The sequence below is a fragment of the Schistocerca gregaria genome, chromosome 6 (assembly GCF_023897955.1).
Source record: "Schistocerca gregaria isolate iqSchGreg1 chromosome 6, iqSchGreg1.2, whole genome shotgun sequence".
Lineage (NCBI taxonomy): Eukaryota > Metazoa > Arthropoda > Insecta > Orthoptera > Acrididae > Schistocerca > Schistocerca gregaria.
The window spans coordinates 242,391,998-242,409,431 of record NC_064925.1 but is presented as its reverse complement, the minus strand read 5'-3'; positions in this window follow the sequence as shown (position 1 = coordinate 242,409,431).

Genomic DNA, 17,434 nt, shown 5'->3' with positions numbered 1-17,434 from the left:
CTGCCATTTGACGTCTTGATATTCATGTGTCTGAATCTTTTTCCTCTGTATGTTTCCTTAATTTTTCCATATGTAGTACATATCTTTTCCGTTGTTATGCATGCTTGTGTAGTTACCTTCTGCATCCAGTCTGCTTTCCGTTTTCAACTTCTGACAAATGTGTTTTTAACTGTTTGTGCGAACGTTTGACGACTTTATTTGCTGTTTTCTAATTCTTTTCCACAATTTAATTCAGTACCTGGTGAGATAACCAGGAATTCTACTGGAAATTGTCTTTTTGTGCATTTGATTCTTTACTGCCCTCTCTACTTCAGATCTCCAAGGTAACCATTCGACTTCTAATCCAGTGCTTTCCTCTTCCTCAGTGGACCGTTTCATCATATTCACAGTGAAACAACTGACAACCTGCGTTTTTTAACTTATTTGGATCCTATTTTCTAGATTTCCTGCGTTACTGCAGCTTCACCAATTTCAAAAAGCCGTAAATGCACAGCAAATTATGGGGATAGTCTACAATTGTTCCTGGAAACTTTGACCAGTTTAAAATCTGAGTCTCAAATTTATTTCTTGTTAGTACAACATCTATCTCAAGCCTTCTGATCTGTCAAGGTTGTAACAGGCATGCAACCACGTTTCATGAGTTTTAAACCAACTTAAAATGATCACTACGATCATTCCTTATTAATTACTTCTCTTCCTTAACCTGGCAATTCCTAGCATGACTTATTTAAACATCAGCCTCAGGAAAGAGAATTCCATAACGCTATACACAGCCAAATCCAAACCATTTGCAACGGAGGAATTACGTTCTAGATTCAGTTTAACTGATAACTTATCAGGGATTAGTGAAACTTTTTCGTTACAGCCCTACTGCCAATATGAGATCGTCAACGCTATCTTGTAGAACAGAAAACGCCTTTTCTTTCAAACCAGATGCTAAGTTCTTAATCTTCAAAGTTTCTGTTTGGTAGTAATAGCTCTGGATCTTATTTGTCAGCTGCCAACCATTTCACACAGTAAATGGAGTGACACCATTAATAAATATAGACTTCGATCAGAAATCGCTAGCTAAGGTAGAATATTCAAAATTTCTAGGTGTATGCATTGATGAGGGGTTGAACTGGAAAAAACACACTGAGGATCTGCTGAAACGTTTGAGTTCAGCTACTTATGCTGTTAGGGTCTTTGCAAATTTTGGCGATATACATCTCAGTAAATTAGCTTACCACGCATATTTTCATTCTCTGCTTTCGTATGGCATCATATTCTGGGGTAACTCATCATTGAGTAAAAGAGTGATCACTGCACAAAAGCGCGTAATCTGAGTATCCGAACGAATTCAAGAGCAATAGCAGTGTACATGGCTACAACACTAGGAGAAAGGATGATCTTCACTACTCAAGGTTAAATCTAACTTTGGCTCAGAAGGGGGTAAATTACGCTACTACAAAAGTCTTTGGTCACTTACCTAATAGCTTCAAACTTCTGACAGATAGCCATATAGCATTCAAAAGGAAATTAAAAGAATTTCTTAATGGCGACTCCTTCTACTCATTAGATGGATTTTTACATATAGTAAGTGGGTAATTTCCCCAAACCCCACAAAAAATTTTAAATAGTAAGTGTCATGTAATATTTTGTGTGATGTAATATCTTGTATGGACACCTGTTATTAACCTTACACGTTCCACATCATTACGAAGTGTCGTATTTATGATCTATGGCACAAGTACTAATCTAATCTTACCAGTACTGTTCAGATTGCATTTTTCTTACTCCGTTTGTATCTCTCGCAAAATAATAATGCTGCGTATCAACTCTTATTTAAACACAATTTCTCAATTTTTTAATGTGAGTTCTAGGTGAATGATGTTGTTTGTAGTATAATAATGAAGCTAAATCTATTGTGGTTGTCTAGGTGGACGGTACCAATGTTGATCGAGCCCGTGACGCATTAGAGGAAAGGGCATTAAAGAGTGTCCTGGATGCTGTCAAAGTGGACGAAGCCAGTAAACAGTTAGAGGAGGGTGCAGCCGACAGTATTGTGGTTGCTACCAACATGGAACGAACTGTGAAGATGTGCAGGAAGGAGCAGCTGAGAGCCTCGTTGGTGCTACCAAGATGGAACAAGCACGTGAAGAGTTGGTAGAGGGAGCAGCTGAGAGTCTCATTGGTGCTGCCAAGATGGAACAAGCACATGAAGAGTTGGTAGAGGGAGCAGCTGAGAGTCTCGTTGGTGCTGCCAAGATGGAACAAGTGTGTGAAGAGTTTGTGGAGGGAGCAGCTGAGAGTCTCGTTGGCGCTGCCAAGATGGAACAAGCACGTGAAGAGTTGGTGTAGGGAACAGCTGACAGTGTCGTTGGCGCTGCAAAGATGGAACAAGCACTTGAAGAGTTGGTGGAGGGAGCAGCTCAGAGTCAAGTTGGAGCTGCCAAGATGGAACAAGCGAATGAAGAGTTTGTGGAGGGAGCAGCTGAGAGTCTCGTTGGTGCTTCCAAGGTGGAACAAGCGGGAGTAGATTTTGTGGAGGGAGCAGCTCAGAGTCTCATTGGTGCTGCCAAGATGGAACAAGCACGTGAAGAGTTGGTGGAGGGAACAGCTGAGAGTCTCGTTGGCGCTGCCAAGATGGAACAAGCACGTAAAGAGTTGGTGCAGGGAGCAGCTGAGAGTCAAGTTGGTGCTGCCAAGATGGAACAAGCGCGTGAAGAGTTTATGGAGGGAGCAGCTGAGAGTCTCGTTGGTGCTTCTAAGGTGGAACAAGCGGGGGAAGATTTTGTGGAGGGAGCAGCTCAGAGTCTCATTGGCGCTGCCAAGATGGAACAAGCACGTGAAGAGTTGTTAGAGAAGCAGCTGAGAGTCTCGTTGGTGCTGCCAAGATGGAACAAGCGTGTGAAGAGTTGGTGGAGGGAGCAACTGAGGGTCTCGTTGGTGCTGCCAAGATGGAATAAGCGCGTGAAGAGTTGGTGGAGGGAGCAGCTGAGAGTCTCGTTGGTGCTGCCAAGATGGAACAAGTGCGTGAAGAGTTTGTGGAGGGAGCAGCTGAGAGTCTCGTTGGTGCTGCCAAGATGGAACAAGCACGTGAAGAGTTGGTGGAGTGAACAGCTGAGAGTCTCGTTGGCGCTGCCAAGATGGAACAAGCACGTGAAGAGTTGGTGGAGGGAGCAGCTAAGAGTGAAGTTGGTGCTGCCAAGATGGAACAAGCGCGTGAAAAGTTTGTGGAGGGAGCAGCTGAGAGTCTCGTTGGTGTTGCCAAGGTGGAACAAGCGGGTGAAGATTTTGTGGAGGGAGCAGCTGAGAGTCTCATTGGTGCTGCCAAGATGGAACAAGCATTTGAAGAGTTGGTGGAGGGAGCAGCTGAGAGTCTTGTTGTTGCTACCAAGATGGAACAAGCACGTGAAGAATTTGTGCAGGGAGTAGCTGAGAGTGTCGTTGGTGCTCCCAAGGTGGAACAAGCGGGTGAAGAGTTTGTGGAGGGAGCAGCTGAGAGTCTTGTTGGTGCTGGCAAGATGGAAGAAGCACGTGAAGAGTTGGTGGAGGGAGCAGCTGAGAGTCTTGTTGGTGCTACCAAGATGGAACAAGCATGTGAAGAGTTTGTGCAGGGAGTAGCTGAGATTGTCGTTGGTGTTGCCAAGGTGGAGCAAGCGGGTGAAGATTTTGTGGAGGGAGCAGCTGAGAGTCTCATTGGTGCTGCCAAGATGGAACAAGCATTTGAAGAGTTGGTGGAGGGAGCAGCTGAGAGTCTTGTTGTTGCTACCAAGATGGAACAAGCACGTGAAGAATTTGTGCAGGGAGTAGCTGAGAGTCTCGTTGGTGCTGCCAAGGTGGAACAAGCGGGTGAAGAGTTTGTGGAGGGAGCAGCTGAGAGTCTTGTTGGTGCTGGCAAGATGGAAGAAGCACGTGAAGAGTTGGTGGAGGGAGCAGCTGAGAATCTTGCTGGTGCTACCAAGATGGAACAAGCATGTGAAGAGTTTGTGCAGGGAGTAGCTGAGATTGTCGTTGGTGCTGCCAAGGTGGAACAAGCGGGTGAAGATTTTGTGGAGCGAGCAGCTGAGAGTCTCATTGGTGGTGCCAAGATGGAACAAGCACGTGAAGAGTTGGTGGAGGGAGCAGCTGAGAGTCTTGTTGGTGCTACCAAGATGGAACAAGCACGTGAAGAGTTTTTGGAGGGGCTGAGAGCGTTGTTGGTGCTGCGAAGATGGACCAAGTGCGTGAAGAGTTGGTGGAGGGAGCAGCTGAGAGTCTCGATGGTGATGCCAAGATGGAACAAGCACGTGAAGAGTTGGCGGAGCGAACAGCTGAGAGTCTCGTTGGTGTTACCAAGATGGAACAAGCGCGTGAAGAGTTTGTGGAGGGAGCAGCTGAGAGTCTCGTTGGTGCTGCCAAGATGGAACAAGCACGTGAATAGTTGGCGGAGGGAGCAGCTGAGGGTCTCGTTGGTGCTGCGAAGATGGACCAAGCGCGTGAAGAGTTAGAGGAGAGTGCAGCTGATAGTCTCGCAGATGATGACAGGATGGATCATGCCCATGAAGAATTAGATGAGGGGGCAGGTGATAGTCTAATGGAATATGCCAAGACGGAGCAAGGTCATAAAAAGGAGGAAGGGGATGCAGCTGAGAGTTTCAGCAGCCGTCTTTCAGGTGCCATTTGCACCCACAAAAAAAAAAGTTTCGATGTTTCTCAAGTTCTAGTTTTTTGTTTTCGTTCTGTTTACGTTACTGTTTCGTTCTGTTGTGTGTTTGCGTTTTCTGTTGCGTTCACATTAATTTTGTTTGCGTTTCTTCATTTTTCAATTTTCCTTGACAACCTTTGGTTTATTTAAAACAAAAAAATAAATTTTCCGTATTTCTCCAACTGTTCTCTCGCTTCTTTAGTGTGCACCTGTAACAATACTTATTGCTGAATCGAAAGTACCTTTGATTTTCTGTTTATTCTATAACTGGCTGTTTTTTCTGTCTTTACAAGAACTCAACAAAACACACTACAAAACCCTAAGAGCAGTCTAAGTTATTTATAAACCTGATTTCTGTTGTTTTGAGAGTTCCGGTGGTGATACATAGACAAGCGTAGTCATTAATAACTGCTACATTCGCTTCTAGACTCCACACTTCGCTTAGTGCAGAAGGACACAGTTTGATGTAGTTGTTAGAGAAGGTTATATAATCAGCCATAATATCATTGTAGCCCAATATATCTAATCGTTCTGGATGACTTCATGGCCTGGACAATTTTCCGCACTTGTGTCCTGTCTGTGTGAGGCGTATTTAATGGCCACAAAATGTATAGAAAAGCATTCGATTAAAAACAACGATACAGCTTATTACTATATACTCAAAGCATACATCCTTATATCTGAGAGTTGATTGATTTGCAACATATTGTTTGTGATTCTCCCTGCTTCTCTATTGAGCATATTTATAGTTTATTTAAGAATAGCGCTATGAAGTCCTAAAATATGTTAACAGAAGACAAACTGCCATGGAGAGGATTTGCCTCCCATTATTTTCCGATTTTTTTTGTTTGATTTTAGGGCGTAAAACTGCTATGGTCGTTTGCCCCCGTTCTGTGGACTAAGGAAGGGTAAAAAAATGAATGGCAAATCGCCAGCTATGGGAGCTGTTGTGTACATAGTTCCGCGTAGTCAGCACGTATATAACTTTCTCATAAGAGCGCGCCCCGCTAAGCACAACAGCGCAGGCGCAGCGGTCGTCCATCTCCGCACTACGAGATGGCGCTGCCATAGAGATGGACCAAATTCTGCTTCCGCCGTTCCGCGTATTAATATATCACTCAGGCAATGAGATTGCTGCTAACGTAGAACCTTTTCTCCTTGCGGATCACACTCGCGCATTGATACCTGAATGCTTGAGGTATTATAACGAGTGTACAGACCTCCGATTAGTCAGTCTGTATTTGTCTGCATTTGTCTGTACCAGTCTATAGTCAAGTAAAATTATCATATTCCTGTACATAGCCATGAAGAGAAATGTATAGACAATCTGTCAAGTATCAGAGATATGTGAGAATAAGGTTAACGTACCAAGACCAAAGGAACTTCAGATTGTCAATTGTAAACAGCATCCAGAATCAAGTTACGTAATATCTATACTTTTTATTATTTTAATAAATGTGTGTAAAAATTAATCAAGTTCTGTTTAAAGTTGGTCACTGTTAATCTGCTACACTAAGCGTGCAAGTGGCATTTCTATCGTCTGACCTAACGGGAGAACATAAGCACGCTATGATAAGACCACGAGACATATTGCAGACACTCGCCTACTTCGTTAGAGCGACAAGTCAAATAATCTGATGGTGGGTGTACTGTAGGTCTTCAAAAACTGGGGAAACTAAAAAACAGAAGGAAAGCTTAGAAAACCACTATAGAAGTGGGGGTTGTTTTCCCCAAAAAGAGCTTCAAATGAGCGGCGTCATATCACTGACACTGATAAACTCGAGGACAGGATCGGCTCAGTGTGTGTCATTTGCTAAAATGGAAGATATATGAAGCGACAGCTGTAAACGGGTGCGTAGCGGAGTTAAATAGGGGCGCTGAAGCAAAACGTGTCTCACCGTCCACAGTTGAGAGCAGTGGGGTCAAAGCGGAGGAGGATCGCCACTTAAAACATGTCGATGGCTAGAAAGACAGTGCCCTATCCGTAGTCTTGTTAAAATTACCTCCTCCCGACGACGGGTTAGGGAGGAAGAGCTCCAAACGCAGGGAAGAGCTTTCACGCCCCGCAATTTATTATTGGGAAGTGTAGACCAATGTGTGTACCATAAAAGTGCAACACGCCGACAGAAAACACTCTGTAGATCGGCGAAGGGAACCTGCGAACAGCAGGCTTAGGAAGAGAGACTGCAGCCTTGGCCGCTACATCGGCCGCCTCGTTTCCACAGATACCAACACGTCCTGGGATCCATAGGAATGCCACAGAGACGCCCCCCAAGTGGAGCAAGTGGTGGTAGTCCTAAATCCGGTAGACCAGAGGGTGGACAGGATAAAGAGCTTGGAGACTGAGGAGAGAGCTGAGCGAATCTGAGCATATAATATCCGCTGATGGCGACGGATGTATTGGACAACCTGGAGAACAGCGTAAAGCTCTGCAGTAAAAACATATTTTCCGATATGAGTAACTATACCATTCTTACCGTTCTGCACGAATAATACATAAGCAACACGTTGCGGTGTTACAGTTTTCCTTTCTTTACACCTCGGTAATATCGCTAGTGAGGAGAAGTAGGGCAGGAGCTGTGGTGGAATTCGTCTTGCAGAGGGGAGAACCTGTATTTAGAGAACCACATTCGAGCACCTATCCTTCTCTGAGCAGGTTTTTATCTGAATAACGTAGTAACAAGACTCGCTCTAATGTAACAATATATATCAAACCGGGAGGTAAGATATGTGAAAATAAGTGTAATGTTAATGTAGTGCGCTGGATATGGGAGGGAAGTGAGATCAGTAACTAATTGGCTGAGTTTATAGCTGGGTCGTAATACATCCACTCTCAAGTTCTTAGAAATCGATTGGGGCACCATACGCCTGGCAGCCGTTATGGGCGAGCAGAACACAGACTGAACATTTACAAATGGTGCATACAGAGAGCACGCCTGCGTACTGGTTGCAGGAGTTAGGCGAGTGGCCGTAACAACAAAAAGATTGTGAGCTGGTCGGTATTTTAGCCTAACAAAATGCACACCAGCGCCTAGGCCGAAAGCAGATGAACTTCATTGTCTTTGAAATTGGGACCACGTACAAACATAGTAGATAAATTTCACGTACAGGGTGTTGCACTAAATGAGTTTGCCTCTGTAAGTTACGAGTTAATAGACGACAGAAATATTTATTGAGGTAGGTCACCATAAGAAAAGTTACTCTGTTTGTGGAGCTATGAGCATAGTTTATTGTGTTGTTAACCAAAGAGTTACAGCAAAAAGATACAATTTTTAAATGGAACAATAATAGATAAATTTCATATACAGGGTGTTGCTCTAAATGAGTTTTCCTCTGTAAGTCACGAGGTAATAGGCGACGGAAATACTTACTGCGGTAGGTCACCATAACAAACGTTACACTGTCTGTGGATCTATGAGCATAGTTTATTGTGTTGTTAACCAAAGAGTTACAGCAAAAAGATACTATTTTTTAAAATGAAACAATAGTTGTTCTATTATGCACTGGAATCAGTAACACTAGCTGTGTATACATTAATTTAAATTACATTGCTATCACTTTTAGTCTGGGAGCTACAATCCGTCAAAGTTTCAGGGGCAGATACGACACACGCTGTGCATAACGCAATGCGCCTTCTAAATGTGGAGCGGCCGAGTTGTAACGTCGCCGGTGTCATGGAGTGAGAAGCTTCCTCGATGCGCTGTTAGACAGCCGACTGTCGCCGTACACGGCCGTATACCTGACAGATCGAGCCACACAAACAAACGGGGATCAATACACCACAGTTACTGACATCGGATGAAGATGGCATACACGGACAACGAGTACGATGACGCGTCCAAAGGTTCAAATGGCTCTGAGCACTATGGAACTTAACATCTATGGTCATCAGTCCCCTAGAACTTAGAACTATTTAAACCTAACTAACCTAAATACATCACACAACACCCAGTCATCAGGAGACAGGGAAAATCCCTGACCCCGCCGGGAATCGAACCCGGAAACCCGGGCGCGGGAAGCGAGAACGCTACCGCACGACAACGAGCTGCTGACCGTTGATGTGTTGCTGATGCTCGGCGAGTGCCGACACGATGCCACTGAAGCAGCCGCGGCGTACGCCGTGAGATATACTAGGCGAAGAGCTCCGGCAGCCACTACGTTCTTACGTGCCAAACAAAGACTTCGGGAAACAGGCAGCTTGGTAATGCGCCGCAGTAACAGACGAATAACCGCAAGAAGTGAGGAGACGGAGGTGTCTGTTTTAAGCTGTTGTACACCACGATCCTCATGTCAGCTTACGAGCCGTTGCTGCAGTCGCTGGTGTCAGTCTGACTGTGTGGCGTACATTACACGGCCACAGGTTTCACCCGTACCGCCTGTCACTGACCCATGAGCTGCATGGGAACGATTTCCATGCGATACTTACATTCTGTGAATGGGCCATGCGTAATTTGACGCTGGAGCCTTTACAACGTGTTACGTTCTCTGATCAGTCCACGTTCACAAATTATGGTGCAGTGAATCCCCATGACATGCTCTATTGTGGCGCAGACAATCAATCATCGGTGGGTACGACTTGTCAACCGTCAACGTAGGTGGTCTATTAGTGTGTGGTGTGAAATCCTTGGGGATGAAATCATCGGTCCACACTTCTTCCCAGGTACACTGACAGGTGAGTTACATTGCGCGTTTATATTCGACAGTTTGGGTGGTCTCCTTGAACATGTGTGGATGCAGCACGATGGTGACCCAGCCCATTTTGCGCGTGCTGTTGTGGAAGAACTAAACAACAGGTTTGCAGGAAGGTGGTTGGGGCGCCATGGTCCTCATTCATGACCAACAAGGTCGCCCGATTTATCACCATTAGATTTCTTTTCGTGGGGATATCTAAAGCATCGTGTTTATGTCACTGAGCCCACATCCCCAGATGATCTAAAACGGCGCATCGAGGACGCATGTTGCTCAGGTCCTTTAGAAGGTGCATTGCATTGTGCGTTCAGGAACATGGACACACATTTGAACATCTCATTTAAATCAACTTCTGCAGTCATGGACTGTGCGGTTGGTCCCGGCGAAGTTTCGACTCCTGTGTGTCCTGGGTGTGTGTGTTTGTCCTTAGGATAATTTAGGTTAAGTAGTGTGTAAGCTTAGGGACTGATGACCTTAGCAGTTAAGTCCAATAGGATTTCACACACATTTGAACATTTTTAAATCAATTTCCCACCGCCAGAACATTCATCACCCACTACACAGCCTTGTATAATGTACAGCGTGTGGTATCTGCCCCTGAAACTTTGAAGGATTGTAGCTCCCAAACTAAAAGTGATAGGAATGTAATTTAAATTGATGTATACACAGCTGGTGTTACAGATTACAATGCATGATAGAGACAACTATTGTTCCATTTTTAAAAAAATTGAATGTTTTTGGATAACAACACAATAGACTATGTTCATAGCTCCACAGACAGTGTTACGTTTCTGATGGTGACCTTCCGCAATAAATATTTCCGTCGCCTATTACTTCGTAACTTACAGAAGCAAACACAGTTAGTGAAACACCCTGTATGTTACTCACAACGAAATCGTCGCTGTATCGACTTCAACCGACACAAAAGCATTCGTATCACATTCGCATTAAAACACGCACACAGCCTGATCTGAAAGCTATTTAAGGAAGGTGGATGCCCATTGACTGTGTAATCAGACCCAGGTGACTTTTGGAAGAGAACGGCATATGTTACTCAGCATTTAACAGTTCTTTGTTTAGACAAGGTTCACATGCAAATATTCTTTCTCAATTTATATTAGCGCACACATGTTCCCTAAGATGAGAGTCACTCATCAACTATGAGAGCTCATTGTTTATGCAACCATGACCACGTGGGACATGGAAAAGAGTGTAAATAGGCTACTGACCATGTAATCATTCTTCATTGCAAGAACGTTCACGCGATGATATTTTTATAGAGCATACACGAACAAGGGCAAATTAATCGTTATCAAACGGCCAAGGAAAGGTGACAGCTTTTAGTCTGTGCGGCCACAAACGATGATCCCTGGAAGGCATGACCCGTGGAAGGCAATGCCTGGTATGTTACCCACAAAAAATCATCAATAGATCTTAAAAAAACTCCTGCAAAAATAGGAACGGTGCACCTGTAACCAAATAAAGATAATATCAGCAGTACTAAGGCTTAAGGTTTGGACGAACATTCATGCTTACTGATTATTCAAAGCCTTAACAAAAGGCGTCCCATCAGACTATGTGCTCTCTATTTATTCTATCCTCTATTGTATGACTATATGATAGCGGGACAAACACTGGTAGCAGGTACTTCTGTATAATATCTGGGAGTATGCGTACGGAACGATTTGAAGTGGAATGATGATATAAAATTAATTGTTGGTAAGGCGGGTGCCAGGTTGAGATTCATTGGGAGAGTCCTATGAAAATGTAGTCCATCAACAAAGGAGGTGGCTTACAAAACACTCATTCGACCTATACTCGAGTATTGCTCATCAGTGTGGGATCCCTACCAGATTGTGACTCAACGGGATTTCTGGGTCAAATATCCACACCATTCCTTTCTCAGAGGATAGTAGGGAGGGATCCGACTATGGCAGGTGGATGTCATGCACCATGCCAAACTCACGCTTATTTCTGTGATGTTACACTACTGGCCATTAAAATTACTAGAAGAAATGCTGACGATAAACGGGTATTCATGGGACAAATATATTATACTATAACTGACATGTGATTACATTTTCATGCACTTTTAGTGCGTAGATCCTGAGAAATCAGTACCCAGAACAACCAACTATGGCCGTAATAACGGCCTGGATATGCCTGGGAATTGAGTCAAACAGAGCTTGGATGGCGTGTACAGGTAGAGCTGCCCATGCAGCTTCAACGCGATACCACAGTTCATCAAGAGTAGTGACTGGCGTGTTGTGACGAGCCAGTTGCTCGGCCACCATTGACCAGACGTTTTCAATTGGTAAGAGATCTGGAGACTGTGCTGGCCAGGGCAGCAGTAGAAAATTTTCTGTATCCAGAAAGTCCCGTACAGGACCTGTAACATGCGGTCGTGCATTATTCTGCTGAAATGTAGGGTTTCACTGGGATCGAATGAAGGGTGGAGCGACGGGTCGTAAAACATCTGAAATGTAACGTCCACTGTTCAAAATGCCGTCAATGCGAACAAGAGGTGACCGAGACGTGTAACCAGTGGCACCCCATACTATCACGCCGGATGATACGCCAGTATGGCGATGATGAATACACGCTTCCAGTGTGCGTTCACCGCGATGTCGACAAACACAGATGCGACCATCACGATGCTGTAAACACAACCTGGATTCATCCGAAAAAATGACGGTTTGCCATTCGTGCACCCAGGTTCGTCTTTGAGTACACCATCGCAGGCGCTCCTGCCTGTGATGCAGCGTCAAGGGTTACCGCAGCCATGGTCTCCGAACTGCTGGTCCATGCTGCTGCAAACGTCGTCAAACTGTTGGTGCAGATGGTTGTTGTCTTGCAAATGTCCCCATCTCTTGACTTAGGGATCGAGACGTGGCTGCACGATCCGTTACAGCCATGCAGATAAGATGCCTGTCATCTCGATTGCTAGTGATACGAGGCCGTTGGGATCCTGCACGGCGTTCCGTATTACCCTCCTGAAGCCACCGATTCCATATTCTGCTAACAGTCATTGGATCTCGACCAAAGCGAGCAACAATGTCGCGATACGATAAACCGCAATCGCGATAGGCTACAATCCGAGCTTTATCAACGTCGGAAACGTAATGGTAGGCATTTCTCCTCCTGACACGAGGCATCACAACAGCGTTTCACCAGGCAACGCCGGTCAACTGCTGTTTGTGTATGAGAAATCGGTTGGATACTTTTCTCACGTCAGCACGTTTTAGGTGTCGCTACCAGCGACAACCTTGTGTGGATGCTCTGAAAAGCCAATCATTTGCATATCACAGCATCTTCTTCCTGCCGGTTAAATTTCGCGTCTGTAGCACATCTTCGTGATGTAGCAATTTTAATGGCCAGTAGTGTACCATTGTGCCGAGGAATGAAAGGTGTGGACATGGTCCGCAAGGAGAAATGCATACTTGTGCTCATCCATTATGCCTTCGAAAATGATTAGAGCATGCAGGGAATGCCGTAAAAAGAATTCCCCAGGTGGTAATAGTCTCTCCTTGGTTGCTTTCAGTCGGAAAAAATGGTTCACATGGCTCTGAGCTCTATGGGGCTTAACATCTGAGGGCATCAGTCCCCTAGTAGCCGGCCGGAGTGGCCGTGCGGCTCTAGGCGCTACAGTCTGGAACCGAGCGACCGCTACGGTCGCAGGTTCGAATCCTGCCTCGGGCATGGATGTGTGTGATGTCTTTAGGTTAGTTAGGTTTAAGTAGTTCTAAGTTCTAGGCGACTGATGACCTCAGAAGTTAAGTCGCATAGTGCTCAGAGCCATTTGAACCATTTGAAGTCCCCTAGTACTTAGGACTACTTAAACCTAACTAACCTAAGGACATCACACACATCCATGCCCGAGGCAGGATACAAGCCTGCGACTGTAGCGGTCACGCGGTTCCAGACTGAATCGCCTAGAACCACTCGACCAGCTTTCATTCGTTTCGCGCTGTACACGGCACTGGACGTCTGGCGATGGAGCATAAAACGTGATTAATCGGGAAAGGCCACCACTAGCCCCTCAGAGGACCTCATTTTAGGTCCTGGGTGCAAATTCCAGCCTTCGTCGCCGATGAAGCCCGTATGTATACTTGAACCAGGTGACTGCCGCGGAGGCCCATACATAGAACGGTCGTTGATTAGACACTGTGGATAGCCCTTTAATTCGTGTGAGCGGTCATTTGCTAAACAGCTGCACGTATATCCGCCCATAAACATCTCCGTAACAGTCGTTCACCGCCTCACCTATGGCTTATGGTACGCCACAGTTCCCTTGGCTCCAGTTTTGCATAGTTTAGATAGTACCATTTTGCTATGGATGGTTTATTTTAGGCACGATTGCACGCGAACAGTTTACAAACTTGGCCACCGTTGTATTCCTGCTAGACCTAAGAAGTGTTGACGGAACTAGGTTAGATTTACCCCGGTAAATATAATTGTGAATTTAATTTTTAATCACGTATTTCCGCTTCGGAAATGCTTCCATCCTTGTCCTTAAAGCCAATGGTCATGACCTTTTGGGCGTAAGATAAATGGCTGCCCTATTTTCCTCGTTCCCCCTACACGTTTTATATACAATGCACTGCTGATGCAGCCATGTGCCGTCTGTGAGTGACTCTGCAAATTGAGTGGCCACATTAATATGATTGGACTGTGCTTTAGAATAGTGAAGATTTCGATTGCCACAGCTTGCAGCGCAGCGCATGTGGAATAGGTTCTCTCTGCCTTGCCATCACCAGGAAAGTGCTTCTCACACAAACGTTGTACCGTGTGGTCCATTGATAGTGATTCGGCCAAATATCTCACGAAATAAGCATCAAACTAAAGAAGTACAAAGAACGAAACTTGTCTAGCTTGAAGGGGGACACCAGATGGCGCTATGGCTGGCGCGCTAGATGGCGCTGCCATAGGTCAAACGGATATCAACTGCGTTTTTCTAAATAGGAACCCCATTTTTATTACATATTCGTGTAGTACGTAAAGAAATATGAATGTTTTAGTTCGATCACTTTTTTCGCTTTGTGTTAGATGGTGCTGTAATAGTCACAAACGCATAAGTACGTGGTACCACGTAACATTTCGCCAGTGCGACCGGTATTTGCTTCGTGATCCATTACCCATGTTAAAATGGACCGTTTACCAATTACGGAGAAGGTCGATATCGTGTTGATGTATGGCTATTGTGATCGAAATGTCCAACGGGCGTGTGCTATGCATGCTGCTCGGTATCCTGGACGACATATCCAAGTGTCCGGACTGTTCGCCGGATAGTTACGTTATTTAAGGAAACAGGAAATGATCAGCCACATGTGAAACCTCAACCACGACCTGCAAAAAATAATGGTGCCCAAGTAGGTGTTTTAGTTTCTGTCGCGACTAATCCGCACATCAGTAGCAGACAAATTGCGCGAGAATCGGGAATCTCAAAAACGTCGGTGTTGAGAATGCTACATCAACATCGATTGCACACGTACCATATTTCTATGCACCAGGAATTGCATGGCGACGACTTTGAACGTCGTGTACAGATCTGCCACTGTGTACAAGAGAAATTGCGGGACAATGACAGATTTTTTTTGCACGCGTTCTATTTAGCGACGAAGCGTCATTCACCAACAGCGGTAACGTAAACCAGCGTAATATGCACTATTGGGCAACGGAAAATCCACGACGGTTGCGGAAAGTGGAACATCAGCGACGTTGTGTAACATCCACGAGATAAATTTTAGCTACAGTGTGACGAGAAGAAATTATGCCTCTAACAATTATAAACATTACCTATTCGACATAAAAAAACAATGAAAACAATAAATATTAATTATTTATATAATATTCTATGATGTGGTTGCACATATCGATGTGCTTTATACAAAGTCAATGATAATTGTAAATTCCTTTTTTTATCTGCGTTTGTTTTCTTTTGTTTTCACCTTTTGTTGGATGGCTTTTTTTGGTTCAGCACGCAAGACGCATATCAAACTGAGGTCTGTTAAGAAATTGTAATTAGTTGTTAGTTATTACTTGAAAATAGAGTTCATTATTATTATAAACATGAGTGAATAATTATTTGTAAGTGTAATTCCTCTCTCAGTAAGCATTATCTGTGTTAATTGTTTCTTTCCGCTGCAAGGAGCGCAGCCATTGATGATAGCGATTTGTATCGCGTTTTTGTCTGTGTTTTCCTTAGAAAAAAATCAAATGTTTGCTTGATGAAGTCTAAATAGTGCACAATACGAAAGTAAAGTTTCTGTAAAGTTTAATAAGCAGTTAAAATACTTATTTGGTCTAACAATAGAAAGTCTCTATCAATTGTCTGCCGCCATCTTAACAATTATCACAGCGACAAATTAAAAAATTACGCTACTCTGCAGACATAAATGCTGAACGTAATACAAATGTGTAAAAATAAATGTGCACCGGTGGTCCCGAACTCATTTGAATGAAAATAATTCGAATCAGATTGGTTCTTTAAAAACAGTGTCCATAGCACGATCGTTATTACAAACTTTTCTAGCTGATGTATGGAGCCGCAATTAATTACGCACGAGTTGCGAAGAATATTTTTACAGGTAACATACGTCAGTGTTGTGCGCGGCTGATATTCGGTGGTTTCAATGATCATTTTGCTGAAGATAACTTGTTTCTATCATAATCCATTAATCCATAGTTGCATAGAATCTGTTGTATGAACTGTGATTTAGTGACACACAACTTACAGACAACACTTTAACACGACTTTAACTTGGAGTTCTTTAGCAACTTGATCAAATCTTTAGCCGGGAGAAAAATTATTTAGTAATTACTCAATGTAATAAAATATGATTATCATTTCCATTTACACCACTGAATAATCCGGCGAACGCCACCGTTGGCGTATTAATGTATGGTGCGTCACTATAGGAGGAAGGATAATTGGCCCCCATTTTATCGATGGCAATCTAAATGGTGCAATGTATGCTGATTTCCTACGTAATGTTCTACCTATGTTACTACAAGACATTTCACTGCATGACAGAATGGCGATGTACTTCCAACATGATGGATATCCGTGCGGGGGTTGAAGCGGTATTGAATAGCATATTTCGTGACAGGTTGATTGGTCGTCGAAGCACCATACCATTGCCCGCACGTTCACCGGATCTGAAGTCCCCGGATTTCTTTCTGTGGCGAAATTTGAAGGATATTTGTATTATGATCCATCGACAACGCCTGACAACATGCGTCACCTCTTTGTCAATGTATGTGCGTGCATTACGGAAGGCGAACTATTCGCTGTTGAGAGGAATGTCGTTATACGTATTGCCATATGCATTGAGGTTGACGGACATCATTTTGAGCATTTATTGCATTAATGTGGTATTTACAGGTAATCACGCTGTAACTGCATGCGTTCTCAGAAATGATAAGTTCACAAAGGTACATGTATCACATTGGAACAACCGAAATAAAATATTCAAACGTACCTACGTTCTGTATTTTAATTTAAAAAACATACCTATTACCAAATGTTCGTCTAAAATTGTGAGCCATATATTTGTGCAGTGCCATCTAGTGGGCCAACCATAGGGCCATCTGGTTTCCCTCTTCAAGCTAGACAAGTTTCGTTCTTTGTAGTTTTTTCGTTTGACGCTTATTTCGTGAGAAATTTGTATCGGTCACGATCAATGGACCACTTTGTATATGTGTTTCCGCGAAACTGGACATTTAGTCATACACTCTCACCACCTTAAGGAAAGAAAGTAACGCAAGTGTGCCTATCTATCGTGCCAGAGTGTCTTTGCTTTAGACATCTCTGCTATCTGCTGAAGCATGACAAAGTACTAGTGTGGTAATGAAACCTAATGTGAAGAATGTTTATTTACGTTGATTCTAGCCGCAGAGTCAGGGTCCAAGGTGTTGTCGACTTTGCCGAGGTTTGGGGAAGTGAAACTCTGGTAAATGATGCGTTTAGGAGAAGGTAGGTGGATGCAGGATGTGAGGCGAAGTGCCTGACATTCAGGAAATGCAGGAAGAAGTAACTTCCGGCAGAAGCAGAAATTTAAACGACGTTGACAAAGA